This window comes from Triticum dicoccoides, chromosome 5A, assembly GCF_002162155.2.
Source record: "Triticum dicoccoides isolate Atlit2015 ecotype Zavitan chromosome 5A, WEW_v2.0, whole genome shotgun sequence".
Classification (NCBI taxonomy): domain Eukaryota; kingdom Viridiplantae; phylum Streptophyta; class Magnoliopsida; order Poales; family Poaceae; genus Triticum; species Triticum dicoccoides.
In genome coordinates this window covers 691,085,983-691,090,993 of record NC_041388.1, presented here as the reverse complement: position 1 = coordinate 691,090,993, position 5,011 = coordinate 691,085,983, and positions in this window count along the sequence as shown.

Here is a 5,011-nt window from a genome sequence, read left to right as displayed (position 1 = left end):
ACCCTTCGAAGTGCCAGATACAACCGGTGATCGCTCTCTCACAGGGTGACGAGGGGAGGATCATCGGTTAGGATTATGCTACACGATGCTACTTGGTGAACTTACCATCTACTCTCTTCTCCTGCTGCAAGATGGACGTTACCAGAAGCGTAGTCTTCGAAAGGACTAGCTACCCCCCTCTTATTCCGACATTCTGTAGTTCAGTCCGCATATGATACCCTTATTCCATTTGATACCAATGCATACATATGTAGTGTAGCTCCTTGCTTGCGAGTACTTTGGATGAGTACTCACGGTTGCTTTCTCCCTCTTTTCCCCTTTCCCTTCTACCCGATTGCTGCGACCAGACGTTGGAGTCCAGGAGCCAGACGCCACCGTCGACGACGACGACTACTACTCGGGAGGTGCCTACTACTACGTGCAGCCCGCTGACGACGACCAGGAGTAGTTTAGGTGGATCCCAGGCAGGAGGCCTGCGCCTCTTTCGATATGTATCCCAGTTTGTGCTAGCCTTCTTAAGGCAAACTTGTTTAACTTATGTCTGTACTCAGATATTGTTGCTTCCGCTGACTCGTCTATGATCGAGCTCTTGTATTCGAGCCCTCGAGGCCCCTGGCTTGTAATATGATGCTTGTATGACTTATTTTATTTGTAGAGTTGTGTTGTGATATCTTCCCGTGAGTCCCTAATCTTGATCATACACGTTTGTGTGTACGATTAGTGTACGATTGAATCGGGGGCGTCATAGTAGTTCTATATAGTAATATTTAGATTAGATCATCAAATCTCATATACCTAAATTTTCTTACTAAAAATAACTAGTTCTATTAATTCAACTAATTCAACTAAAATTTACTAAAAATAAACTAGTTCTATTAATTTCTTACTAAAATATATAAAGTAGACAATTTTATAACATTTATATATAACTGACATTTCTAATATTTCTATAACTAAAAACAGAAAAATTTCTAACATTTCTATAAATAAAAACATAAAAATTTCTATAACTAAAATTTATAACTAAAAAACTAAAAAACAATGTGTGTGTGTGTGGACATGGCGGCCCGGGCAGGATCTCACCGGCGAGGGAGGCGACGGGGGCGGCGACGGGGACGGCGACGGGCGGCGCCGACGAGGATGGTGACGACGGGGATGGGGACGGGGCGGCGACAACAGGGACGGGGACGGGCCGGGCGGGGACGACAGGACGACGGGGCGGGGCGCGGCGACGGGGATGGGGACGGCCAGGGCGGCGACGACGGGGACGGGGACGGCAGGGGCGGCGACGACGGGGACGGGGACGGGGCGACGACGGGGGCAGTGATGGGGGCGGCGGGCGACGGGACAGAGGAGAAGAAGTAGATGAGAAACTGAATTTTTTGAAGTGTTTTCTTATATAGGATGGGCCTTTAGTACCGGTTGGAGCCACCAACCGGTACTAAAGGTTGTGCGTTGCCACCCGCCGTGCACAAAGTTTAGTCCCACCTCGCCGGGCGAAGGGCAGCCGCACTGGTTTATAAACCCAGACACGGCTGCCCTTTCGAAGCCTAACTACGGCGCGCTGCCCTGTGAGTCTGCTGGGCCTTGTGGGCCTGAAATTGCACGCCCGTGGTCTAGCAGGCTCACAGGACAGCGCCCCAAATTTTTTTATATAGTTTTTTTTCTTTTCTGCTTTATTTTTTCTTCTATTTATTTCTAAGTAGTTTTTTTCTTTTCTGCTATATTTATTTTCTTCTATTTTTTTCTGAGTAGTTTTTTTATATGGTATTTTTTCTTTTCTGCTATAGTCTTTTTCTTTTCTGCTTTTTTTATTTTCTTCTATTCATTTATTTTTATATACCATGCCAAGTTGATGGTTGAAAGTTGATGACGTCGCTTTGAATGCTGCATACTGAACACAAAAAAAGTCCAGAGTTCAAATAAGTTTAAAAAACATTGAAGTGCCCGTGTAACAGATGAGTTCTCGTCCGAAACCCTGATACTCCGAAAGAGATTGTCCAGTTTGTACACGAAGTGCGCCCAGTTTTTGCCGTGACCCTCTCTACTCTTTCGCACATGCTATGCGGGTGAAATGATGATATCATGCCAAGTTTGAACATTTTCACAGTTCATTTTGTAGTGATTTTCAATTTCACGGTCATTTAGCTCTCTAAACAATTAGGTAAATGACTGAAAAATAGCAAATGTAGTCAGAACATGTTGGAAATTGATGACGTCGCTTGGAATGCTGCATACTGAATGCAAAAGAAGTCAGGAGTTCAAATAAGTTTAAAAAACATTGAAGTGCCCATGTAACAGATGAGTTCTCGTCCGAAACCCTGATACTCCGAAAGAGATTGTCCAGTTTGTATACGAAGTGCGTCCAGTTTTTGTCGTGACCCTCTCTACTCTTTCGCACATGCTATGCGGGTGAAATAATGATACCATGCCAAGTTTCAACATTTTCACAGTTTATTTTGTAGTGATTTTCAATTTCACGGTCATTTAGCTCTCTAAACAATTAGGTAAATGACTAAAAAACAACAAATGTAGTCAGAACATGTTGGAAATTGATGACGTCGCTTTGAATGCTGCATACTGAACGCAAAAGAAGTCGGGAGTTCAAATAAGTTTAAAAAACATTGAAGTGCCTGTGTAACAGATGAGTTTTTGTCCGAAACCCTGATACTCCAAAAGAGATTGTCCAGTTTGTACACGAAGTGCGTCCAGTTTTTGCCGTGACCCTCTTTACTTTTTCGCACATACTATGCGGGTGAAATGATGATACCATGCCAAGTTTCAATATTTTCACAGTTCATTTTGTAGTGATTTTCAATTTCATGGTCATTTAGCTCTCTAAACAATTAGGTAAATGACTGAAAAACAGCAAATGTAGTCAGAACATGTTGGAAATTGATGACGTCGCTTTGAATGCTGCATACTGAACGCAAAAGAAGTCCGGAGTTCAAATAAGTTTAAAAAACATTGAAGTGCCTATGTAACAGATGAGTTCTCGTCCGAAACCCTGATACTCCGAAAGAGATTGTCCAGTTTGTACACGAAGTGCGTCCAGTTTTTGCCGTGACCCTCTCTACTCTTTCGCACATGCTATGCGGGTGAAATGATGATACCATGCCAAGTTTCAACATTTTCACAGTTCATTTTGTAGTGATTTTCAATTTCACGGTCATTTAGCTCTCTAAACAATTAGGTAAATGACTGAAAAACAGCAAATGTAGTCAGAACATGTTGGAAATTGATGACGTCGCTTTGAATACTGCATACTGAACGCAAAAGAAGTCCGGAGTTCAAATAAGTTATTAAAAATAAAGAAGAGGTGCAATGCTGGTTAATTTACTTCAAGCCTTTCGGAATAGTGTAGACTGCACTGCACATAGCTCAGTGCAATCTATGCTATTCCGAAAGGCTTGAAGCTAATCAATGTGCAGGTGAGATTGCGCCTCTTCGTCATTGTCTCTGCACTCACGGCTTATAAACAGCTCATACTGCCTCTCCCTTGGCGAGGTGGGACTAAAAATCAGTTTACTAAGAAACTCTAGTACCGGTTCATGCCATGAACCGTTACTAAAGGTCTTCGTGGGGCCCCAGCCTGACCACAGCCTCACTGGCCTCATTAGTACCGGTTCGTGGCATGAACCGGTACTAAAGGTTGCCCACGAACCGGTAGTAATGATATCCGCCCGCCTAGCCGTTGGAACCGGCACTAATGGTCACATTAGTGCCGGCTCAAATTCAAACCGGCACTAATGTGCTTCACATTTGACCCTTTTTCTACTAGTGATTTCTTGTAGAGAGGACCATAAATGAAGCGCCCCAGTACATCTGTAGATAACCTGCATAAGCAAAATACTTTTATCGTTAAAATACCTTATCATTCCTATATAGCCAAAGCGACCAAATCACGGCAATCGCTCCCACCTTGAGAAGAATTCTAAGCCTGTGATCAATCTCATGTAACCAGTTGCCAAATATATTAGCAACACTACAAAGAGGAAACAAGCAAGAAGCCATTTGGATGACTGGCCACATAGAACGATCCAATTTACATTGGAAGAACAAATGTTTTGTTGTCTCATCATGCGGACAAAATACACATTGTGTACTTCCATGCCAATTCCTCTTAATAAGGCTATCTTTAGTAAGAATGACTCCACGACGAAGGCACCATGCAAAGATTTTATTCTTAAAAGGTATCTTCATCTTCCAGATCTTATTATTATCAACTGACACGTCAGACTGGATCAAAGATCTATACATAGACTCCACTGAGAATTGCCCGTTCCCATGTAGGTTCCAACGAAAGACATCAGACCCTTGTGACAACTGTACCGTGGTTAACCGTTGGAGTAGTATGTTCCACGATTGGAGTCTAGATTCAATTAAATCCCTTCTGAACGTCACATTCGGTGGAAATGATTCCAAAACCTTGCAATAGGTTAACAGTTCTAGCTTGAGATTATCAACTGGATCGATGCCTTTCCATATTGTAAGTGAAGCTCCACATTCCTAATGTTAGCACAAATCGCCAATAGGAGTAGTGCAATAGTACTAGATTACACATTCACAAATATACCTTCGAAAAGAAATGATCTTACACAAAGATAGACCAAACGGCCAACCTTCAAGTTTACAACACATCAAAATGGAAATCTCCAGTAAACAGAAATACGAAAGTACGAAAACGAATATGTGAAAAATAGGCAAATATATATTACTTTGAGAAGTTCTCCCTCTGTCCCATAATATAAGATGTTACTACGCTAATTTATGGGATGGAGGAAGTATTATATATGGCATATGTTACAAAATAGAAAAAAATACTTTGTGTCCTTGCTTTATTTAACATGGGAAACGAGGAGATGCCCTTGAAAATTTGCCGACTTGCCTTTGCTTGGATTCAAAAGCCTAACATGGTATATTGCACATGCAATGCCGACAGAGGCCTTCACACTCGCCACCCAACGTGAACTCGGTGATGGACATGTTGGTGCAGCTGCCATCCAGCATT